This window comes from Meleagris gallopavo, chromosome 4 (genome assembly GCF_000146605.3).
Source record: "Meleagris gallopavo isolate NT-WF06-2002-E0010 breed Aviagen turkey brand Nicholas breeding stock chromosome 4, Turkey_5.1, whole genome shotgun sequence".
Taxonomy (NCBI): Eukaryota; Metazoa; Chordata; class Aves; order Galliformes; family Phasianidae; genus Meleagris; species Meleagris gallopavo.
Genome location: NC_015014.2, coordinates 18,865,044 through 18,891,114, shown reverse-complemented (window position 1 = coordinate 18,891,114; position 26,071 = coordinate 18,865,044). Strand labels below are relative to the sequence as shown.

Below are 26,071 nucleotides of genomic sequence, written 5' to 3'. Positions count from 1 at the left end.
ATTGAATTTTGTCAATTAGTCTGTGCAAGTTTCCATGTGATTTCTTTACAAGAAAATAGGATTTCGCTCAGGAAAAAATGCTTTGTATAAACACATTATGGTATTTAAAAGAAAAATAAATTCAAAGCCTGAGAGGAATTAATTTTTGCAAAACACAAGAAATAAAGTATCCATTTATCGCTAATTTGCTGTGCCATAAACGTCCACCCAAATGCAAATAAACTCTGTGTCCTTTAGGTCAGGTAAATGAAAATAGTCTTTACAACCTACAACCAGCAAAAGGCATCTGTCAAATTTGCAATACAGAGATGAAAAGCATTTGAAAGTTAAATTTGAAACCCTAGACTGAAACAACACTGAGCTTTAATTTAAACACATTACACTGCATGGTTATTATTAAGCTCTTCACTCAGAGTGTAATTTAAGTGCCATTTTGATATTCTGTTTGAACAAAGAGGTGTCAAATTAAGGAAACTGGTGTCAAGTCCAGAAGCTTTGGGAAAATGAAGCCCTATCTGTAATAGCATCCTATAGGGTTTCATTTCAACAGCACGGTCACGTAATTCCACCAGTGCCGTAGCATTTACCTCCTGTAGATCCCCACCTTTAAAAAGAGGCTTCCACAGCATCCTCTTTCTGCTCAGCTTTGAGTGCTGCTGAAAGATTATACACAAGCAGCAAGCAGCTCACTCTGTACAACGAAGACTGTTATTTTCATGCAAAGCATGTGACTGCATACAGTGTCTGTACTGCTTGAATGAGAGCGCACAGCTACACCAACAGCCCATGTTGCCCTCCAGGCTTACTTCTGACATTCGGAGTTACAGAGGACTGTGACCCCCTACAGGGCTCCTCAGACGTGCAGTGCAGACAGGATGAAGATGCAGGGCTAGCAGATCCTGTCCACACAAGGAAGGTAGTGACCAACTGAAGGAATGAGGGTTCAACTTTGTCGTTGTAGTTTAAACTTGTTTTGGCTCATTCTACAAGGATAGCTAATGTGAGCCTGCAGATTGCATCTGTCAGTCAGTGTACCCCTAATATTTTTAGTTTGCTGTCCATTTGAAATCCAATCTGGCAAAAAGGACAGGGGGCATACATAATTTGATTTCTGCAAGTTTCGTGGACATGAGCAAACAGTGCAGACAGACCCTCTTAGGTTATCCAGCAAAGGAAAGAATTCAAAGTAAGAAACCAAGCTCTATTAATTCCTCTGCCCAAGAAACAGAATGCTTTCAGAATGACACAGCTTGTTGAAATTGCACCTCCTCTAAGGGCCACCATAGAAAACTTTCCAGGTGTCCTCCGAGAAATATAGGGACAGAAAAGTTACCTGACATTTTAGGTATTTCTGCACTGGACGCAGTTACGTGAAGGAAAGATTTTCCCAATACCGACGTATGGCCTACATTAAAGTTGCAAGAATAGAAAACAATGCTTTCTTACTTCCCTTTCTTCTTGCTAAAGGAATGGATTGCTATGCCAATAATTTCAGCCAGGGCTGCTGGTGTAATAAATTATTTACTGCAGCTCTGAATTTGAAAAGGAGTCAATTAGTTAACTGGTCATCAATTAATACTGAGCAAGAAACAACGTGAAGAGCGAGAACATTTTGAAGAGCAGAGTTCTTGAAACAAAGAGCGCGCATTTAAACCAGATACTTCTGCATTCAAGCCAATAGCTCGCTTCACTGAACGTCTCTCTATTTTAACAGATAAGCGGTCACATTTACTAGACATCCCGTTGACACCTATTCAATCCTGCCCCACTTTGGCACGACAGTTTCCTGCATTCTGCAGGGTTCAAGTGAGTACTCAAATATATCCAAAGCATTATAATGCAATGTATTTGAGGGCAAAAAGGCAAAAGCTTTGTTTCTCAGAACAAAGCCTGAAGGGCAGCATCCCTCTGGGACCTCACAAACAAAGTTACCCTGGAGACAGTCTCTGAGGAACAGTCACAGTTCCCAGCAGACCAAATGATCTTCTGGGTTTAGTATTTTAAGGGAGTGGCTTCTCGCTCCTTGTCTCAGAAGCAGGAAGGGAATGAAAGTGAGGGAGAGAAAAGAAAAGTTGATTATAATTTCTATAAGTTGTTTAAGCATCTTTATAATGAGAAAAGTTCTTCACTCCCTCTAACTACACAAAAGAACCATTTTACTGGCGTGAAGCACATAGCATTCATAGTTGATTCACTTTCTTCACATGTTTTTGTCCTAAACATTCCTTTGAACTCTATCATCTCCTCTATTAAAAGCAGAACTTGATCAAAATCTCTGAGGAATGGAGGAATGCACACTGCCTGCATACACAACCTTCATATCCACAGCTTATTGAAAGGATCAAGTCCAAAAGATTAGCCACAGACATGGAGATCGTGTTTAAGCTTTCAGCAAAACATTTGATTTGCACAACACCTCGTACTTAATTTTGAGGTTTCACATAGCACAGTGCTGTAACTGCTATAATATCTTCCAAATCAATCTACTCCACGCATTGGCTGCATCCCACTCCACACCTCCTCTCTGGACCTGCAGAGAGAAGGCAGTTACCTCGGGAAACACATTTCAAACAAGGACCCCGACCAGGAGAAGGAAACACCCACAGAAAGCTACGGGATCTGTGACTCACCACAGACATCATAGCAAACTCTGCATCTAAATACATTCTGTATGTTGTCAAAGCCACCTATTCAGCTTTCTAAACAAATATTCCCTCCCCCACGCTTCCCCAGAAAGAATACATTTGCCATAACATTTCTGCACAGCTCTAGATAGCATTAACAACCTTCCCCACTGATGTATCTGGCTACTATTCATCTTTGTGCACTTTGCCTCACATATAGTGCTGGATTAGCATTATTACTGTATGACCGCCAATGAATATATTTAGAAAAACTAAGGAACATTTGACAGCTCTGCAGTTACCACCTTGGTGAGATTTTTCAAATTGCCATATCCCAGTGCAAACCATCAAAATCACAAGCTGTGGTGAAGTGTACTAAAACGGGCTTAGCATCTAACCTAGCTACAAGTCTTGCTTTTACAGAGGTCTGTGCCTCACTGCTCTCACCACCTCAAAGTTTACGATTTTTAATGTACAGCATTTTTATGAGTGCTAGCTAGACTGATCCCATCTCCTTGTATCAACTTTCTTGTGCCCTAAGCTTGTTCCTCTTTAAGCTTTTCATGCAATAGTATTCCAGAGTGATATTGGATACACCAGCTCTCCTCAAAAGTTATTCTTGATTGCACTTTGCCAGCTGGACAATGAGGGATAATGAAGTTCACCATCTCAGCACTCCCACAAGAGCTGGAGAATTTCACATCTGTCACATATTTACTACCCCAAAAGAAAGTGTCTGTATTTCTACAAGGGATAGGGCCCCAAGAAACAAGGCTGTCACCAGATGTTCCAGGGCTGAAAGTCTGCATAGCCTCAAGATGCAAGGCTAATCGGTACAGACCCCAAATAATTAAGTTATTGTGCTTTGTGAGATCTGCTGGCTGGCTAGAGGAGAAAGACCACAATTAAACACCATACTCAGAGATGGGTAGGAAGAGCTCAGATGTTATGTATGTGAATGGGGACACCCAGCACTATTGGGGCGGACAGAGCACAGAATATCAATCCACATCCAGCCAGGCATCAGAATAGACTAGCCCTGCCTCCAGAAGTCTGCTAGGAAGCTTTTGGCACTGCTACAAATCACGGCATATAGCAAGACAGCCTAAATCACTCGGGTTTCTTCTAAATGAGATCCCTGCCTCCATTTTTGATTCCATTCCCCAAGGACGTCAAACAACAAATGAGTTCATCCATTTTGCTCCTCGTCGCCTCCATCTTACTCCTCTCCTCCCCTTTAATCCAACACTCCTGTGAATTCAAGCATTCTCTGACACAAGGACTGCAGCTATCGGAAAGTACAGACATGCTTCCAGGTCCTCATGATGACTGCTGTTTTCAGAGGCAGAAGTTAGGCAAGAGCATTATTTTTTGATGGCTGTCTAATACTGTAATGCATGGCTTCCAAGCACTCTCATCAGCAGGGCTTGCAGACTCACAGGTGTCTGCTGATGATACAAAGTCATTATGTATTTGGCTTCTGATCAACAGGCCCATTTATTTATTTATTTATTTTCCCAATCAAATTAAGCAAAACAACCGAACATTATTAGATTTGTTAGATGTTCCTCTAGGGGAATTCTGAGGACTAATAGTAAGGTTTTTAAGTACACATGACTATAAGATTATAAACTTCAGTGTTAGTTAAGGACCAGATTTCAAGTCACGTAAGCAAAATGAAGGTTTGTTAAGAGCACCTTGCTTTAATCCAAGTTTAGATGGATCACACCTTTATAGGTTTATTAGTACACGCAGTATGAAAAAAATATATAAACACAAAAATAATACAGTACACAAAAGTAAGTTCTATGACCTGAATTTTCTTGCAGCTACTCCAAGTAGGCATTTTTCCCTAATGCATGCTACAGATTATATATGCACAGAAGATACAGTTTTAAGTAATAAGTAAGACTTGGCCATGGATCTGTCTTGCAAAGAAGAGCCATGCTCTCACCAGAAGAGTAAAGAGTGTCCTTGATATCTTCCATGGGATTTGAATCAAGTCTTAAAACCTCTACATTAATACGTCACTTATTTTCAGCTTCGTGTTCTGGAAATTTCAGAACAAGGGATAATTTGACAGCGCTTCTGCAGTTCTTCAGGCACTCCAATTTCTACAGATTAGGGCATGTGAGGGAGTGACAGTACTCAAATTATGTACATCTATCCCATCCTTCTTATTCTGCCCAACCACTCTAATGCACAGACTGACCTGAGAGGATTTTTAGCATCATTTGAGCATCAATCTTAAAATCTGAATCTCACAGCTCAAGATCCATAACAAGGCACCCAATATTTAACCACTTCAGAATGCAGCACAACACGGCAAAGCTCAAGGAAGTAAAAAAAAAATGAAGGATATTGCACTATGACTACAAATCCTTGAGTTTAAGGTCTGCATTTGATATTGCGCTGTGACTACAAGCTCCTCAATCCAGTCCTACACACTTCATGATAGGCAGACTACAACAGCTGTGTGGTGCTGGCTGAAAACCCACCGAGCCTCCCTCAGCTTGGAGTAGATCCATGAAGGAAAGAGATGGTTCTGCCAGCACCAACAGTTTCCTGGAAACTGGGGAAATTCCAATTGGGGAAAAGCTTCTGAACTCTGACATGCTTTTCATTTCTTCCCAGAGTGTCTCTCCCAAATGAGTTGCTCATTGAGCAGCAGGAAATCTCTTCCAAATTCAAATGAAACCACATAACCAACCAACATAACCAATTCAAAAAATCATGATTACTAAAGGAACCAACTGAACACCAGTGAGTGTGCCCTAGGGTAATAAGCATCAGATGGCTCTAGAATTCACTTCACATGACTGCAGAGCTGATAAAATGGATGTTAAAGATTTCTGCTAGGGAATCGGCAGTTTCAGTTGCAATAAAGAGCTTCTGCTTGCTATTCGTGCTGGGCCAAAGGTGTTCTTTCTAGAAGAGGAAAACAGCAGATTGCTCCAGATCTCGTGGGAGCAGGTTAGCAGCAACTGAAGAAGTGTGAGAATGAAGGTGCCCATAACTCATTCTCCGTTCTCACTCTTTTCTCATTTCAGCTTCAAGTAGTTCACCATGCCCAGCCTATATGGATGAGAGAACTAAGGGCACATCACCCTGAAAAGTAATATTTTTTCCCCTCTCAAGCTCTAGCAGTTTAAGCTTAGCTGTAGTTATTAGAGAAAGAAACATGAGTAACATCTCAATTGTGGTAGTTTTCACATCCAGAAAAAGATGTGGCACGGCTGCAAGCTTCTGTTCATTCAAATCCTATGCAATGCAAGTTTTAGCACTGTTGGAAAGAACGGCTCTGCTCCAGCGCTGCATAGCTACAATGACTGCGAAACTGTGATCAGGTCCTGCATTTCTCCAAGCACCAAGGCTAGGATCCTTTTGGCACAGCCTCATCCATCAAAAACCCCGCACACAGCCCAAAATAGCAAGCTCTCTTTATCCCCTGGTAGCTTCTTGTCATCCTTGCCACAGAAAAGCTTTATCAGGAAGTTTAGTAGTAGTGAAGTATTAGCTAGAACTAGCAATTAGCCAGATAGACTTCCATATTCCAGTTTAGGTAAAAATGCAATAGAGGGAAGCAAACAAGGAAAGGGTCAGTAACCACCTCCACTATTCATACTGCACATGCTATAAGGAAAGAGAAGCTGCCCATTCCTACTTCTTTTTCTCCACCACTCCACTGTCCTGCAGGCAGCCCATCTTCCATTTGCTCAGTGCTTGCTGGGATCAAAACAAAGTGTGCCAGCAGGAACAGGAGCTTCTGACATGCACATTAGCACAGCCCAAACTGGAAAGGGATTAAATGGCTTAAGAGACTGATTGTGAGTTGAAGTTTCCAGATCAAATCAAGACCGAGTCAGAAACGAATAAACGTAGCCATCCTGCATAGCAACTGCTTGGCAGCTAATACAAAATGAATGGTCAGCATTAGGTCAGTTTTTAAGTCAGCAGACCTCTGCAGCACAACACCCATTTATTACCTAGGCCTAATAACTGCATAAATATGTCTAAACACCTACAGGTGCCGGGATTCAACAAAATTCCTTCCCACATCACTCAAAGCTCCTCATTGTGCTTGGTGACAAGAACTGTGCTGAACTTTTCAATATCGTGTTTTGAAAGATAACTTTTCTTAACGAAGCTCACTAACAAAAACAGCTTTCATAATCCCAGTAAAATATAATGGGAATTAAATTATGGTACAATAATTCACAGTTAGCTGCACAGAGGCCATTTGGCCTTCATCTTAGTGCCTGAATGTGCTGGGCGTGAATTACTGCGCTGTATTTCACATGCTGTCACATCTTATGGCTTAATTAACGTGACAAAAATCAGAGTGCAGAGTTATCACTAGCAATCAGAAGGCAGCCTTGTCAGGAAACAGTTAAAGCACCAGAGGTGACAGGTTTGCAGAACAATACCAAGCCCCACTTTTGCAGGAGCAAAAGCATTTCCTACTGCTGCCCACAAAGAAACGCACAGGTACTGCTCCATACTATGCATATTCAGAAGGTTACAGGAGAGGGTAACTTCTAAGCATTAAGTTGGAACTCTAGAGAAGGGCTAGGTGCTAGGACCCAATCCTGTAGCTCCAGCTTCATGTAGCCAGATTGATTTGGTGTGTGTGTGTGTATCAAGCACCGCAAACGGCAGCTGAGAGCAGGAAAAGATCTTGTTTCCTTCCCTAGAGCAGGAAGATGCTACAAGCAGTCACATCTGTCAAATATTGAAAAAAAAAATGGAGAGGAAAAAAAAACATTATCAGAAAATCCCCTTAAAATCTCTTTCCTTATTTAGTGTGAAATTTAGACACAGGTGAAGTGGGTCTGCACACAGACCTCTGCACCGCTTAATGGCTTAAGTGGGAAATAAGTGGTGTACAGAGTCTTTACAAGGTTGAATTTCAGCCTCTATCAGCTTATAGATTGGTCAGTCATCAGATGGAGAACTTAAGTCCTGATTTTAGTACTTTGCTGCTAATGAAAGCATGCCAGTACACACACAGAAAAGCCACCTCCTTTTATCAGGAAAAGCCTTCCAATACAGAAAAAGTGGCACTGCTGCAGGTAATGCAAATTGCCAGGAATAGCAAATATTATAAATATTTCAAGGATGATTAATCTTTTAAAACAATGAAGTTAGGCAGAAGCTTGGAAGTCAGCTTGGCTATTTCACAACTAATAAAACATGTCTCTTGTATTTCATTTTGACTAAATAGAGAGTATTGTAGTAAAAGGCAATTACCCACCATTCACTAGCTAGCATAACACTTGTACAAGTATAAAAGATACACAGTATGTATTTTAAGTAGTGACAGTATTTTCACTGTATTAAAATAGTAGTGAAGCAAATGTTCAGCTCACATTAAACAGCACTCTGTCACCAAGGACCAGCTTGCTAGCATCATATATTCCCGCAAGAAAGATAATGCTGCTCGCTTTAACAGAATCATTGTCACCAAGCAACAACAAATGCTGCTCAGTAATAAATATTTTCACTGTTCCCACAGAAACCAGCTTGGCATCTCAACCTGCTAGTGCCTAGAGAGATCAGTTTGACCTTCCAGAGCCATTTCCTTGCAAAGACACAGCCATCCCTCACCATGAGCATCTCCAAGAAATATTAGGACAGTGCTGCACAAACACCCAGGGTCACAAAAGTACAGCAGACAAGGCCCTTTTCCTTTCAGCTACAATGGCTTGAGAAGATTCAAAAATTCATTTTTTTTACTTTGCAAACAAATTATTTCAGTCCCATGTGAAATAGTTCTCCTACGAAGAGACAAGATGGCATCTATCCTAGATGCAGGAAGGTCACTTCATAGCTATGCTACAGCTTCGCATAAAGAAAGTCTCAGAGGCAACTTGTTTTTGGGAATTCAGAGTTGGGCCAGCAGCAACTGTAGGCAAGCCAGTTGGGTGCTGTCAAGTGTTAACAGTAGGCCTGAGGCTTCCTAATGATACCAGGCTCTGAGACTTACCACACATTGTCCAAATTGAAAATACTTAAGCTTGAATTTAACTCCTTCTCCACAGTCACCTAAAAAACCTCAGCTACACCTGCATCTTGTTCCACAATCAGGAGACCGCTGCAGTGGCTATCCAGGTTGTAACAGCAAAAACACACCAGTGTCAGAGATATATTGATTGTTCTGCAAAGACATACTTGCATTTGGTTAGATTATCACCCAACTTTTCTCATTTCAGTCTCGTCTAGCTTTGGACAAGTGTATGGTTCTGTTCCTTCCCCCAAACCCAAGTTTTATATGGAGAAAGAGATTAATAACTAATTCTCTTTGGAGAGAAAAGCATGTAACTTGTTAACACAGTGTTAAAACAAAAAAGCTGAAGTCCCCACGGCTGACACTGAGTTTTGCCTATGCAGGAAACTGGAGGCTGATGGCTCTCTCTCATAAAGCACTGGCAGGAAAAGAGCTTAGGAGCAGAGGAAGTGGGCAGATAGTTGTGCCCATTGATTTTACTCCATTTGTAAGGACCCTCAAGAGAAGCCAAGTAATTTGAGTTATTCCTTCAATTGGAGTAATAAGTGGTAGTTCTATTTCAGATTAGACAGCTAAAGCATTTAGAGTGATCCCAAAAGTCATCCTTTGATCCTTACATACAGCATCTTGCACCTGTTCATCAAGAAACTACACACAATATAATCCCTAAAACTAACCAAAAAAATAAAACAATCCGATGGGAAGAAACCTTTGGACATAACAGGCCTTCAGTACTCTTTTAAATCCTAAAATAAGTTACTTGCTAGAAAACAAAACATTTCACCTCAAAGCCATCACTATAGTAACTTTTTTGTCCAGCAGCCTGGAAGTTCTAAATCCCAGCTCTCAGTCACACGAGCATGAAAGCAATGTGACAGAGCAGGTGTACATCTCCCAAAGCTCTCAAGCTGAGCTGCTGCCTGTCATGTCTATTTCATTTTGGGTGAACTTTGACAACTCACATTTGTGGGTTAGAGAGAAACCTGCCCTGTTTGGGGTCAAAGGGAGGAAGGCTAAAGGAGATGAGAACAGCTGCTCATTCCAGAAAATGCCTGTGGGAAATCTACACATTGCAAGCAAAGAGGATGAGTGTGCTCAGGTGCGCATGAGAGGGATGCAAGCCAAGCAGAACTTTTGTGAGAGCCCAGGCTTTTGGATGCTTTAGAAACAGCCTTCAATTGGGCAGAAGGGAATTAGGGAGTGCAAAAGTTCAGCATTCTGCAGAGCCTTTTCTACTTGTTGGTTGTTTTTTTTTGTTGTTGTTGCTTCTGGTGCCAGTGGGCTGATTTTTATTTTTATTCCCTGGCTTTGTTGTTTTTAATCTTAGCTAATTATCTAGTTGTTTTGTTTTGTTTTTTTAATAACAGGTTTAATTTTATCCAACAGATGAGTTGACAGGCTTTGCTGGAGCTTAAAAGATGAATTCCTGGGGCCTTTGCACTGGCCCATCTACAAAAAGCTATTTTCAGTCAAAATGGGCAGTATGTAAAGGAAGCATGTGCTACTCCGCTACTGATCTTAAGTACACATGGACTCAGCTGTTTATTAACTACGATTCAGAGTAATCTGGGCACATCACAGCACCCACGCTTTTCAGATACAGCAGATTAACACCATCACCAAGAAACCGCAAAAATTCAAGGCTTGTTCCTCTTTCATTGCCTCTGTAGAACAAGACAACAGTGAAGCAGGGCAGTATGCTTAAAAACTGCTTTTCCTCCAGATCACTTAAGTCATCAATTCCATACTTTTCACTGTAACCCAAGTCACAGTCCCAAAAAACTGTTGGCTAAAAAAGATACACAAACTCCCAAACAAAACAAAGCCCTAAATCAACAAATGTATGGGATCATCAGACTAAGAGATTGAGCACATAACTACCATTACAGATGAACAGGCTGCACTGAGAAACTCAAACAGTGAAAGAGATGTAGTGAGCCATGAGCTACAAAAGCAGTTTGTATCTACTCTGGTAATCACTTCAGGAGAAGAACTGTTACAGTTCCTTTTAGAGTCCTGCTAAACAAAATACAAAACTTTCTATGTATAATGAGAGTGGATTATTAGAAGGGAAAAATTAAGCAATTAAAATTAATTAATATTAAGCAATTTTTGTATGCAAGGTAAGTTGTGGCATGTGTTTAAACCCATGCGTGCTGTCTCTGTGTCTAATTTCAAAGCCTTGGAAGTGCTGTCAGCCTATGTTTTCCAACCTTTAGTACCACTCTCATTGTAACACGCACATTCTTCATTCCTCATGAGAGACTGAATGGGTTTGACTGTTCAGTGAAGCTGATACCAAACATAATCTTACTACATGACACAGCTATACTGCAGTTTTCTCCCTTTGTTTAGCATCAGAAATGAACCATACCTAAATAATCAGATATTCTACACACTTCCTCCAAGAAAAGCAGCACGAAAAAGTTTAGAGATGGTAACCACATCTTGGTCAATAAAAGGAGAGACAGATTCAATTCTGAGAGCAAAGGTCTTCACTCTCAACTGCTCAAGAATTGCTGGAAGCCTCTACTACACTCTTACTAGCGATTTACAGGGATGAGATAACATAAGGGTCAGATTTACCATCACTGACTAAGAACACACATAGCAGCCACCCCAGGCACCTACTTTGTAAAAAAGCATAAAGGGTACCGCTGCCGACATTTTTTCAGGCACCTAGTTTCTACATCTGTAGTGTTTGCTTGCCTCTAGCACCATGTGACTCTTAAGATACTTGTGACATTTTTATTTACAGAGACTATCATGCAGGATTTTCCAGCTGCAGTGGCACCGTGAATTAAAAAGAGAACTGCCAGAGGCATATTCAAATTGTCAACTGTTCAACTGTTAATATTGTTTCATTATAAAGATTCACAAAATATTCACCAGTGAACTTTCCTAGAGAAGAATGGAGAGCACCTTTTCCTAACAGCTCTTTCCATTCCACCCCAATTGGTTTGCTCAGTTTAATTATTCATTCTAATTTTCAAGTTAGCGAGGAGTTTTGCTTAAGGAACGATAGTAGAGATAACCTTTGTGCACAAAAGTGTTATAAGTGATATGAGCAGACAGGTCATGCTCCAGAAATAGATACATTCATACATGCAATTTTTTCTTTTTTTCTTTGCTGTAAAATTTCACTTGAGTCTTAGCACACGTGCACTGTATGCTAAGCACAAAAAGACTGGAGTATTTTCAAAGCAGGGGTGCACAAGATCCATGAAGGGAGTCGTCTCATTTACAAACACGTTCCCACAGATCTGCAATTAAAACAGGATTCTCAAAGCTCATGTTTCATTGGGGCATCAGGGAGCAGCCAAATCTTTCAGAGCTCAGCCCTCATAATTTAACAGCCATTACTGAGAACAGGAGCTCCTGAACCCTTCCGCTCTTCAGAAATCTAGCAATTTACTTCTTGAAGTCTTATCCCTAAGAATTAAATGTGTCAGATTTCAATTTTCATGGCTAATAAAAAGACCAAATTTTTCCATTTAAGAAAACATAATGGACACTGTAGGCAATAGTGCGCTGCGCACAGCCTCTGAAGCTAATACATCCCCACAGCACAGCAGTGATGTCTGATAACATTAGCTCATCTCTCATGTACTGCCTACTTGCATCAGCATGGTGCTACAGCTGATGACCTCTTGTTGCCAGGTGGGTTACGCAGTGTGCCAAGCTAAAGACAAATATACTGGTTTGGGTACTTCTAGACTCAGGGTCACATTGGGTATAGGAGTGCATGAAAATGTGCACTGTGGTGCTTGAAATCATGATATATCATGACAGTGAATAAGATCCTATGTTCTATGGAGCTGTGGCTGAAGGAGGATACACAAAATTCTACTGAATAGCATTCACAAAACAAGTCATTTTCACATAAAGGCCAGGAGAGACAATCCCAGTGATATACAGCCAACAGAGTAGGCTTGGGCATTAGGATGAAAATCAGCCTTCACACGGTAACTAAATTTTGTAAGAGAAATATTTATGGGACCAAAGTTCTTTGTTTCATGACCTAATTAGTCACACACTAGCACAAGAACTCAAAGACCTGGGTGGGAAGCAGGGAAAGAAATCAAGACCCTGGAAAAAAAAAAACACAGACATTAGGTAGAAGAGACAACGTCTTGACAATTTTCCATTCTCCTTCCCTTCCCACAGTCACGTTCCCCCATCCCTCACTCACCATGGGCTAACGGCGTTAAGAGCATTGTGAAGAACAGCAGCTGTGATGACCACATGACTGTGAAGGAGGGCTTGAAAGTATCCCAGCAAACAAGGGTTCAAACAAAACAAGGTGAGTGTCCTTCTGCACTGGTTTTCAACACTTCAGCTGTTGGCCTTCAACTCACATCCAAGAAGGGAGAAAAAGCCAATCAAAAATAATAAAAATAGTAATAAAAAAATCCCACAGCCAGTATCCAGAATCTGTGACCTAGAAACAAGAATGGAAAAAAAATGTAGTTAGTAAAACACTAAGATAGGTGTTTTCAATCAAGTCTTGCTGCATTTCTCTGCTGCCAACAGCTGCAAAGGCAAACATATCTGCCCCCCGGCCCTTCAGATGTTTTTTATGTACAACAGGAATTAAAACTTGTCTCCATGCAGAGTCAGTTTGTGCATCGCTAATGCTCCACTTCCTCTTTCAAAACAGGGATTAAGATAGAAGTCTTGAACACAATGCCCATGGGCCCAGGGAGTCCACAGACTTGAAAGGTGACTGGAAAAAGCAAGTCCATATGCTTTACACTAAAATCTACATACACAGGAGTTCTAAAACAGCCTGTAACTCCCTTGGAAACATTTGGGTATTTATACATCAGATGACAGAAATTCCATTGCTGAAATGGATTTAACCAGTGCCGAGGTTCTGTGCTGACCTTTTAAACAGAAATAAGTTTCTATTCCAGATACCTCTTTATCACTCCAAACTCTCAGGCTCAGGGCCTGTTAGTAGAAGTTAGCTCCTGAAAGAGCATATGGGCCAGTGCGATGACAAATCAACAAACTGCAGGTGTAAGTTCACTGTTTGGTCTCTGCCATATCTGCAAGAAAGCGTGAAAAGTGCAGTGCTTCCAATCGTGCAACCACAGAATCACCTAGGTTGAAACAGACTATCAAGGTCATCAATTCCAACCACCAAGATGACCACCAAGTCCCATCACTAAACCATGTCCCCAGATGTCACATCCATGGGTATCTTAAATACCTCCAGGGACGGTGAATCTATCACTTCCCCGGCCAGTACTTTTCAGTACTTGATAACGTTCTTAGCATCAAATCTGGACCAGGCTTTGAACCCAAGCAGAAACTAAAGTCCCCCTTACCATGTAGCTCCCACCTGTGGTGACTGCCAGAGACTCAGTCACTTATGCCTACTCAAGCTCCACAGCTATTCATTGTAGAATTCAAAATAATGGTCTATCCATCCCACACTCTAATAGGGAAACGCGGGGAAATTGAAGTCCATGCTCAAACAGAAACATTCACTCCTATAATTGCAGAAATGATTCCATCTTTCCGTCATTTTAATCTCTCATGAAAGGGCTAGGTGGCCACAGTGACTCAAGCTTGGCAGGAATAAAACAACAACTATACAGAGTTAAGCCATAGCATCAGTTTGAGACTTAGCTCCCTGCTGACTTTGAAATGATGATAAAATATGAGGAACTGTAAAGTACTTTGCATATCTGTTTTGAACTCCCTTGGCTCTGCAGCCTTCACAGCACTGGTCTAATTAAAAATCTCTCCAAAAAATCTCTGATCAACAGAAGTTATTCTTCTCTGAGCAAAGAAGCTGTTTTTGCCAACTTGTGTTCCTACCCAAAACCCAGTTTGAGCCAAAAAAACATATGAAAAACTGCACTGCGTGCCATTGTGATGTGGATATATTTCTGAAATTCAGGCATGACAAAGTGGCCTTTGTTTGGCCTCCTCTCTTTGCTGATCAACTAAATCAAACCTCACATTGTTCAGAACCAAAGTCTATAAGGAAGCTGCATTTTTTTCTGATAAGTATATCTTCTTACTCTGCCAAGATTTTGTTCTCTCACTCTTCTCTCTCACCAGTCTACCCCTGCAATTTGTTCGCTTAAATATAGCATTTAGGGTCTGAAGCTTTTTCTCGGCTCTAACTGTGGTGATTAAAAAGCCCAAGGGCAAGAGGAAGGCAAATGGCTTCTTTACATGCGAGTAAGAAATTAAATCATGGTTCAAGCTAGGATGCTAGCCACTAATAACATTTAAAGCCCGTTTTCCAAAAGGCTCACAAACATTTTAAATTCTATTTTTGAAATACTGATCAAGTTTCCCATTTGAATTTTAGAAAGCTACCAGGACACATCAAACTACCCTGCTGGCCTTCACGTGTGTCTTCTCTACAGCATCATAAAGATTTTATAAAAGGAAGAAGCTTTTTGTGCTACAAAAATTGAAAAGGTATACACAAAAATGGAGGAAGCAACCAGATATACTGCCATGAAAGAAAAAGCTCAGTCAGGGAGTGAAGGAATGGGGTTTGTTTTCTAATTTTTATTTGTTTAAACTGATTCAAATTCTGGAGAATCTAAACCTGTCAGAAAGAGATAACATTATAGTGCCCTAAAAACTTTTGGGGTATAAACTCAAAAAGTCGCAAATGATTTATGACACCTATCCCAGAGAAAGGATAATTGTTAATAAATATTTACACAGTAGCCTTTCAAATACTTTTTATCTGTCTGTCTGTATTCCCCTACATGATAGGATTTTTTTTTTCCTGTGGTCTCATGGGCTGAGGCTCAAGAAGCAAAATGATTCACTCATCATTGGTGGGCACAGCCTTGCCCTTAAGTCTGCTCCTGCAGAGACTTCTTCAAACTCTTCAGATTCTTGCATGATGTGGAGCCTAATGAACCCTCAGTGTGCATGGAGAAGTGCTGAAGTTGTTTAATAACACAGAATACTGCTACACAAACCAAACGCATAGCGCTACACAGCTCTGGCTGGTTTCGTACTTCGTTTGTATGATCAAATAATCATACTGTATCTGTGAGCTGGATGCCTGCAAAACAGCGAGATAAATGAGTGGAGCAATCCTTTTCTTAATGGTCACACAACCCTCTCAAGCAGCATCTATGAGATGCAGGAAGAGGCCTGCAAAACAAAATTCACTTCATCTTTGGATTACCTCCAGGTAAAAGTACAGCCAAAGAGAGAAACTAGAGCACACAGCTAAGAACTTTTGAGTGCTGTTACATTTATTGATGCAAAAAGGGGATATACTATCACAGTGAGAAAGTTAAGGGTTACACTTGGCCTAAAGGATTTGGATTTGAATGATGAAGATGACATGGCATGCATTCATTTACAAGGAAGTTCCTCTGCTCAGTGACCTTCCTGCCCATAGGGCTGCCCCTGGTAGCCTCATGGCCTGGGCTGCTGCCAAGCATCACCCAAGCCTTATCTGCTGGCAGTTCTTAAAATCCAACTCAAAGTGGTACTGACAAGACAGAAGAGAGCCAAAGGAAACTGCAGCCTTGTGGTGTAGATGTGCAATGAGGTATTTATGAAGGCATGCCTTCCTTAAAGGATATCATGTATACGCTAACTCAACATCTACTCAAAAGTCTCTGCTTTAACAGCTGATGTGAAGCAGCACACAGAACATTTTCTGAGCCCATCTCCTGATGGTGTGCAGACTGGTGAAAAAAGATACGGAAACCAGTTCATCTCCTGTGTGATGAAACAGCATGAAGTAGAATTTAGAGTGGCACAAGCCAAACCTGTCACAAGTCCACCTCATTATTGCCTTCAACCCAAACATGATCATTTGCGCCCATACCAAGCAGGATGCTCCCCTTCTCACCAGGCAAAGCCTGCCTGCCCTCCTCTGACACCTAGCATTTTCTCAACCACCATGGTGTGAATACTGTACAGGCACAAGTGTTTCCAATGACATTCAGTAGAAATGCCAGGCAGAAACATCCTGCTTTTCTTGCCTGGTTATGTTTCTCCACTATTTTCTCCCCTCCCCTGAAATTGCGTATAGTAAAACTAACTTGCAATTACAAGTCAGCAATACAAGGATTGCTTTATATTCCTTAATAGAAAAGATTCCTACACTTATCTCCTTCTTTAGCATAAGTTGCTTACTATGTAAAAAATAAGTATGATGTTCCAAACAAATATTGATTAAAACCACAAGAACAAAAGCTTGGAAGTAATAAACTCTTTGAAGCCAATGGGCCAAATTGGAACCAAAGATGCAATTCTCCCATTTCAGCATCAACTACTTGCACAGCAATTTGTATGAGAAATTATTTTCAGAATGAAAATATGCAATCTCTTCAAAAGTGAATACATTAAATGGAATTTAATGGTAAAAAAAAAAATAATTAAAAAAAACAAGTGAAAGAATGTCCTGCGTTGCTGTTCCCATCGTGAATGACTGAACTAAAGAATTGCTGCAACACATTTAGCCATGAGTTATCAGAAAGCACCTCTCGAATTTTTTATTTTTTTTATTTTTTTATTTTTTGCATCACTACAAAAAAGAGAAGTTTTGCCCTGTCCATCTCTTTCCATTTTCATCCTATTTTCAACCCTTCTCTCAACTCAGCACATGGCTCCATGGTCACTCTGCAGTGACAGCAACACAGCCTAAGAGGTAATGGTCATACAAGCACGGGTGAGGTACAAAGCCTTGGAAGCAGGGCAGCGGAAGGCTGCGTTGTGGCATTTCAATGGAACCACGAGCACTTGTGCTCCTCCTCCTTCTCTGGGAAGCCTGATCTAGTGGTTGGTGACCCTGCGCATAGCTGGGGGGTTGAAACTAGATAATCATTGTGGTCCTTTTCAACCCAGGCCATTCTAAGATTCTTTGATTCCTAGCCACTCCAAATTGTCTGAAAACCTCCATGAGTTTGTATTTGGCCAAAAGAAGGAAAAAGAAAACAAAACAAACAAAAACAAAAAAAAAACAGGAGAAAGAAAACCTAAAGGCATTCTGCCCTTTACACCTCTGTTATACCTTATGTAGCACTTTGAAAAGTTACTTTAAAAACCTTAAAAGCAAGAATAGCACCAACATGTACTAACAGTTCCTATTCATTCTAGATTCTGAAATATCACTGCAGCACTACTCACACACCCCAAGAAGAACTGCCCCCAACTCATATCCAGCTTCATCGACCACCTGTTGAGGCTATAATTCAAAGTCACAAAGAACTCTTTAGAAGTACTATGGGATGCACTGCAAAATAACTGAAGCATTGAATTAACAAATTTCAGATTAATCTAGCCTTTGGTAAAAGCACATCTAAATACAGACCAGCTAAATCTAGTAGTGGTGTGTTGTTGCTTTATTCTCCTCACATGTGGATGAAATGGAGGCTTTTGTTTCTCTTCCAAAGGTCAAAGGGGGATTTTCAGCTATCAGCTGCTTGTTAGTTTTCCCACTCAATTCAACACCAAAGCAGTTTCAGAAGAAAATGGTAATCAAACTATAAGCGAAGCTTCTCATCTGCCCTGTGACACAATACACTAAAAAGATATGGGGGAAGGAACAGAGAGAAAAATAAGTGTCTTGGAAACATGAAGCTTATAAAATTGTACTGAATTGTACATCCAAATTGCACAACTGCCGAGTACTTTCCCTATGTGCCTGCTGGTTATCCTCTGCAACATTCTTCATTGAAGACTTAGGAGAGGAAGGTACAATACTCACAGCATCCCCGCATGTTTGCAAATACACAACATCACTTACAAAATTTTAGAAGGTATAGAGCATCATTTGAGCAGGTGGTAAAACATGCAAGTATTTGTATTGCTTTACTGCCCCCAGACCAGCAGGTATTCCAAAAACGGATAAGAAAAAAGTTTTATAACTCTCCCTGGTTAAGCACTGCCTACAACAGCAGCTCATGGCTCGCAAGAAGCACATCAGCCCATCTACAACTCCATCAGCAAGGAACAAAAAACATATCAGCTTTGAGAACAACCATGCAGTTTTTAGCACAGGCTGCCCAGTATCATCAGCTTATGACTACCTGAAAAACTCAACTACGTTATTATACACCATTGTTATTACCAGTAGGACCCAAAAATGTCATTTTGGGGGGGGAATTAAGATCCTTCCCAAAAATGTATCGTACCTACGTAATTTGCCATCTTAAACCTACAAGGTTGTAGTACATCTCCTTTTGAGAAAGGAAGCAATGCACAGCCAAACACTCCTTAAAGAGTTCCAAAAGTTACCAAATGGAAAGACTAACACAGTAGAAGGGCAATACAGGAGTGTAACAGCAAAGGGACTAGCACAAATGAAACTGTATTACAAAGGAAAAGGAAAGGTGCTCACCTGCCTCCAAAGATCTAAGCTCGCAGGAATGACTCCACAAGTGAGGGATCTCCAACCAGAAATCTTTCCCCTTTAAGGGCAGTCAGCCCTTAAATGAGGTCTAAGAGAGGTAGGCTGCACCCCTGCCAGTCACACAGCTGAATTCCCTTCACCTGTGCTCCCAGGATCCTTTCCCCAGGTGCTCAATCAGTGGTTCAAGCCATGACTCAACAATTACCATACACACTACACGACTGTATGTGAAAACTCCTTGGAACAATCAAAGTTTCAGCTCTTTTCAAGTAAGTTCCTCCTTATAGAGAAAAGCTGAAAAAGAGGACTCAAATGTAGCTAAGAGGTTCAGTAAACCAGACGTAAAAGAACACAGCTCAACATAATTGTTGGATTTAAAATTCATACAACTTTTAATCAAATATCTTTTTTTTTTTCCTATGAATGATTCATGACGTTGAAAGCTCTCATAAGACAACACTCTCCGTGTTTATTTGTACATCACAGAACTTCTGGCAATTCTTTCGTGACAAATAAAATATGCGTTGGGCATGCAATGCAAACAGACAAGCTTGCCTCCTGGGTCAGTGCAACTTTATCTTCCATTTGTTACCATCATTAGAGCTCTTTTTTTGAGGCAACACCCCTCTCATACATACTGGCCCGCTTTATTCAAGCATCTTATCAACACTAGAATTCTGATGGCACAGATTTTGCATAAAGTCTTGCTGTCTTGCTTTAAGCTGAGAAATTGATAGCTTCCCAGGAATAGATTAGCCAAAAGGAATTAGAGACTACATAAGAGTTTAAATAATGCATCTTTAAGTGAAGTGCTATATTGAGGCCAGAGAAAGTATACATCCCAATGCCTCTGGATGTAACCTTTAAAATAATTTTCAATATCCTTTTCTCCGCTCCACTGCATATACTCCTTCTCTACCTCCATCATCTTACCTCTAACTTTCTCTTGTCCTCTTACTGAGGACAAGGGATCTCCCTAACTTGCACTGATCAAACCACCCAGCAGTTGCAACTATAATGAAAGAAGAAAGGGTTTAGTGCCACTCGCCACCACAGCTCTGAAGCTCCAAGATGACAGGGATTTTGGAGTGGGTTTTCATATCATGAGAAGGATGGGCAAGTGGGGGCCATTTCTCATTTTCCAGAATTCATAAGGAACCAACACAAAGGCGGGGGGCGTGGGTGGGTACTTACATCAGCTAGGATCCACAGGACGGTGCACACATATCATAGAATGGTCTGGACTGAAAAAGGCTAAAACGATCATCTAGTTTCAACCCCCCTGCTATATGCGGGGTCACCAACCACTAGACCAGGCTGCCCAGAGCCACATCCAGCCTGGTCTTGAATGCCTCCAGGGATGGGGCAAAGAAAGTGGCAAATACTAAAAACAGCTTCTTGCTCGAAATGACAGCAGCTGAACTTTTTTGTGGGATGTACAGTCTGGAAAAGGGGGAAAGAGCCTTGTGTCTACCTCTTGGCAGTTTCCTTCACAGTCCAGCTGGTCCCCTAACTCTTGTCTGGGGCATGAAGGTTAAACAGCAAAGTAAAGGCACTAACAACTACAGAGAACTGAGCAAAGCAGAGCTGCAACAGGCAGCCAGGCCCCTGCAATGGCTAAGTGCATAGGGTCCACAGCAGCAAGGGCCAGCCAAGCCAGAAGGACATGAACCAAAATATCAGGCTTAAAACTGCATTTGTCACAGGAAGCAGAACTTCTGGCAGTGCTGCATTTACTGCGACTGACCCCAGCTCTGGCTACTACTTGCATTGTACAATTCCATTCAGTAACCAAATGGGAAGAGTAGCACTTGCCTGAGCAGCTGCTCCGAAAACAGCACCAAAGCTGTGATCCATCTCCTACACGTAATGCACATTTACTGTGCCTTCATGTTCTGCTCTGGCTTACTATTCCTTTCTCAAATGTATGGCAACAGATATTTCCTGTTTTGCACAAAGAAGATGTAATTTTCTTCACTTTTGTGCTGATTAGGAAATGAACAGGTGGTATAACCAAGGTTAATTGCTTTTCCCATTTAAAATGATACTGTTGTTGAAAGAATCAGAGCAACAATGAGATCACCTATACGTACAATTGTGTGCATGTGCACCTTATCAAATTAAAGGAAAAAATCACTGACGAATTAACGGCAAAAGCCAGATGAATAACACATTTTTTTAGGAGAAAGTTATCTAGGAAAAAGTTAAGTTTAATTGTCTTTCAGATCTGTTATGATGTAATAAATGTCTATTAATGTTTAGCAGCAAATTGGGTTTTAATGATCATTGCTATTTTTGGCTGGTGGGTGACACGTAGTTTAAATGTAAAACAGATTTATGTTTTACACCGGGATGACTTTCTCGGACGACTCTCCTTGACTTAACCTCTTCACACCCCACAAGACATTTAATATAATTTTATTTCTAATAGACTGTAAGCCAATAGGATCATATTTGCCACTACTGATGTTTTCAATGAGAAATAAAATCAATGAGCTTTATGTTGAAGGTAAGTGATTACTTAAATGTAAGTGGCTTGGAAAATATTAGAAGGGTTGTATTATTCAAGTAAATGATGCAAATTAAGGAAGAGCCTGGATAGGAGTAAGATCTACAAAATCTCCTGACCTTATCATATAGAAGAAGCCTCAGTTAGATTTTACTTCTTTACTCGTTTTTGGGGGGCACTCTCAAAAACAAGTATTAGTAAGGGAGAAACAATACTCGAAACAGGTGATCAACCGTAACCATTCATACCTTGTGGTGGAAAAAATAATAAAACAAAACTCTCTTCTTAGACCCCAAGACAATAGAACAGTCTGGTTGCTAGGAGAAAAATAAACAACACTCACTGCAGTAGAGAAGGACAGACACGCAAGGCAAAGGCAGCCCTTAGACTGATGGGGAGCAAGGCGGTAAGGCAGAAGAGCTCTGTGTCAGAAATAGTAAGGGAAAGAGATGTGTGCAGCAGAACAAATGTTGCACCTACATTTCTAGATGTGATATTTTCCAGTGAGCTACATAACAGGAATAATAGAAGGACAAATAGGCCAAATATCAGGACTAAAGGCATCTACAGCTCCCTAAACAAAAATTTGTGTAGTAAAAACAAAGACGTTTTACCATGTTAATGACTTCTGTTACACATTAATCAACAGTCTAGCCCCTTTGATCTTTGAAAGAAAGAAAGAAAAGAAAAAGGTTCAATCATTGTACTCATTTGCCGCGCAGACGCTTTTAAATTATTATTTGTATTTTGCTAACAGAGGTCACTATCTAAGCCAAAATCTAGTTTTGAAAGGTCCTGGGCATACTCACAGCAAAACACAGCTTTTGTCTTCCTTCCCCCTCGCATTACCCAATCAACAAAGGGTGGGAGAAACATATTACACTACCAATTTAGCAGAAAACAGAGGCATAGAGGTAAAGGCTGTGGTTGCCACGTGTGCTGTTCTATAACTCTGAAGTCAAGCTAAGCAGACTATTTCAAGCAGACCTGGATAACACATGGTAAATATTTAGCATTTTTTTAGCTCCTGAAGAAATAGCTCTTCCCAATGACAGCTACCAAACCCAAACTTATCTCCAATTCAAATATGTATTGCCAATGCTATACCAAATGTTGCTAACCTCAGCTGATGAAAGAGCAAGGGCTTGGCTGTGTGCAAAGGTCCTCCAGTGACACCCCAAGCCAGCAGTCCAGTCCCCACCCCAAACTCAGACTGCACCTTCTATGGCCCTTTTGTAATGGGAAGCATCACCTACCATCCTATGATGATGGTGATGTATAGTCACAAGGGGCCACTGTCCTACAGCTGAAAGCCCAAGTTTCTCTTGGTACTACAAAGGAAACATTTTATACCAGGAACTCTCAATGGATGAAGTATTTATATAATATGGATCACATACACTTCTCTTTCCCCTTTTGAAGTAAAACAAAGGCCAGATATTTCCAGCTGAAATTACAAGAGGGATCTTAACTAAACAGAATTTTTAAACATGGTTGGAACTTCACCAGAAACTTTCAGCTGAAGTCTCAGCTCTCGCATCGTGCCTTGCAGTTATGAGGAAGCATGTGGCGGCCAGTCCTGCTGCCGAAGGGGCGGCCCTCTCATTCCCACAAAAGGTATTTTTAGAGGCAACGCAGTTTCTTTCTTTTGCAAGAAAGTACCTCTGGCATGCAGACATCCTTTTTAAAGGCTACTATAAAGTGTCCAAACAATTAAACGTTTGGGTGGGTGAAAGGCTAAAATTAATTAATTCCTTGAGTGCTTTCTTGCAGAAATTAACTGCTAGGACGATCAGGACGAACGTGCTTTTTTAGAGGAGAACTGTCCTGGGCAACAGTATACGGAATGTGAGACATTTGCCCTATTTTCATGCCTCACAGCTGAAGATCTGTAGGAACTGACCAAAAAGAGAAAATACACCTATTGGGAAATTGGTCGATCTGAAAATCTGCCTGCCTCAATAAACCTCAAATGAAACATATTTCTTAATGGCCTATTACAAAGTATCGGCCTCTAAGAGATTCAAGGGAGAACCTGAAGGTGGTTCTGACCACAGATGGTTGGGTTCCAGTCTCACCTTTTGTTGTTGTTTTTGCTTTGTGGTGGTGGTGGGTTTTTTTTGTTTTGTTTGTTTGTTTGTTTGTTTTGGTTTTTTATTTTGTTTTTTAATTGGTTTTTGTTTTTCAGAAAATGATGTAATATAAGAAAAAAAAAGAACAACAAGAAACTCACTAGTATACTTAGTATACTTTTGTTCTACAATACTTAGATTTACAGCACTACGTATATGAACAGAGCTGTAAAACCTACCATGTGATCCACAAAGTACGTTTCCTTAACCTTTTATCATTTGTGTTCTTAGAGGAAGATTTTTAACTGCAACTCTCTCCTTGCCTTTTTCCCCAGCAAATTCCAACTGCCCCTGAAATCCAAGTACTGAAATTAATCTTTTAGATGAATTATTGCAGAACTGGAGCGATTATATTCAACAACATTGGTCTCATTTGCAGGTCACCAAACTGAGGCAAGGATCTTCTACACCACTCCCTGCGTTTAAATATATTGAACTTAAAATAATCAAGAAAATGTAAGTAGGTAACTCCAAGGCATTTAGCAAAGTCAAACACCATCAGATACAATCAGACTGAAATGAAATGGCAGCACCACTGGGACTCTGCAATGAAGTTAATTACAAATTTCTATTATTTCCAAGAAAACTGTAAACAGTAACATTTCCAGATACTCTAAATATAACAGTTGTACAATTTACACTAACGCCTTTATTTATTGAATAGAACTAAGAAAGTCCAATTCTGATTTTACTCTTAATGTAGTGTTTCTACCCAGAAAAAAAAAGTAACATGTCCCAGTCATCCAGGAGAAACATTTAATTGTAGATGTCACATTTGATTCCAACGACAAAATTAAATATCTATGGCAACTATAAGGGAAGGTAATTTACCTCATGTATGGGTCTGTCTCTTGTGATATTCTGTAAGGGACTCTATAAAGAACAAAACATGGTTATATAGCTATATTTGGTATGCAAGATGGGTTGGTGGCTGGGGAGCATAATTCTGGTGCTTCCTGAAATGCTCCCCATGCAAAGAAGCCCACATTTCTGATTCCTTGCAGGAGATGGTTTCAAAAGCGCTGCTCTGATACTAGAGCATCTGGGGTCACCAGGAAAATCATACTGATTTCTGCAGGAAGCATCACAACCAAGAGAGGGCCTTTGAAAATGCCACCCTAAGCAGAGCAGGCAGCAAGTAAAATCTTTGTTATTTAAGGTCATGGCTGGAAGAGGAACTGCAATGAAGTATTTCATTCAATTATCTAAAAAGCAATTCACAATTCACTACTTCTTTTTACTACATCCTTACTTTGACTTATTTTACTGTAAGAGGAGTAAGTACTCTAGTTTATAAAAACAAAGCAAAAACCGACAAAAAAATAATAAAATCAGCTCTAAACATTTTGCTAAAGCAATCGCTCCTTTGTTCATTTTGTTCTCCCTATAAGGGAGATTCACAAGGGCAAAGCAGGAACACCAGGCTTCAAAAGTAACCAAAATTGGCAAATTGTGCAGAAAGATATATAGTGTCATTGTTTAGCACTTGGCACCAGTGTAGATCTGAGCAAGTAAGAACACAGATCGCCTGTGATGAGAAATCTATCAGATGTAACAGAGCCAACTCATGGCAAAAAATCTAACATTAAGATCCTTTCATCCACTGCTTACCTTATATTTACATAAGCTTAACTTCCAAAGGAAAAAGACCCCAAAGATAAGTCTAAACTGAAAGAAAAGATCTTCTGTGATCCTAATTGACCATTAACAAACAAAGAAACAAAAAAAAAAAAAAAAGAGAATACCTAAAAGAAAACAATGTCTGACAAAGAGAGCTCCACTCTCCACTGAAGGCAGAGGTTGAATCTTCATCCATGACAAACCTATGCTGAAGTGTCAGTCCCACATCAGCAGTAGGCAACAAAATATCTTTTACAGCAATCATGTGAGGAAACCTCTACGAATTTCTTTCCCTGTTCAACTACAGATTGCTATGACATGCAGGCTTCTTGTTCATTGCTGGTAAAAATGCACAGCTAATGGTCAACACAGTCACACATTGAAAAAGAGTGTTTTGTAGCTGAGAGTTTGCTCTATTAAATAGTATTACTGTGCTCTCTGTACCTGTTGTAGTTCCCACAGAAATAATTAGGAAGCGTTACTCCTGGAACAACCTCTGTAGATGCAGCCACAGACAACTCCTTTTCACTCAGCACAATTGAGGGAAGCCAAAAAGTTGGACATCCATGCACTAATACTTAACTTTCAAAGAAATACAATGTGAAACTTGTGTATTCTTACACTGATCTCTCTCTGATCTAATTTGGTTCTGGCTATTTTCATCTACAAAAGATTGGTATTGGAGAGAGACAGTGTTAGATTATTCCTCCATCGTGCACAGCAGCATCATCCAAGTGAACTGTAAAGATCTGTGCATGAAGTGCACGTTAGAAATAACTGAAATTAAAGCCTGTACCTCAGTGTTGTTTGTCAGGGGGAAAA

General features: G+C 40.4%; 2 long non-coding RNA genes across 3 annotated transcripts; one reads left to right on the top strand and one right to left on the bottom strand.

Annotated features, from left to right (window-relative positions):
- Positions 1-10,001: 10,001 nt before the first annotated feature.
- LOC104910602 lies at positions 10,002-19,046 on the bottom strand. Its single transcript, XR_793222.3, has 3 exons — positions 18,977-19,046; positions 12,824-13,072; positions 10,002-12,720 (listed from the first exon to the last, which is right to left on the bottom strand). It is a non-coding gene; the product is annotated as an uncharacterized LOC104910602 (long non-coding RNA).
- Positions 19,047-21,827: 2,781 nt separating this feature from the next.
- LOC116216616 lies at positions 21,828-24,958 on the top strand. Of its 2 annotated transcripts, XR_004159743.1 has the most exons (4): positions 21,828-21,903; positions 23,050-23,114; positions 24,009-24,085; positions 24,634-24,958. It is a non-coding gene; the product is annotated as an uncharacterized LOC116216616 (long non-coding RNA). The 2 variants fall into 2 exon arrangements; XR_004159742.1 differs by lacking the exon at positions 24,634-24,958 and having other exon boundaries at positions 24,009-24,242.
- The last annotated feature ends 1,113 nt before the right edge of the window (positions 24,959-26,071 follow it).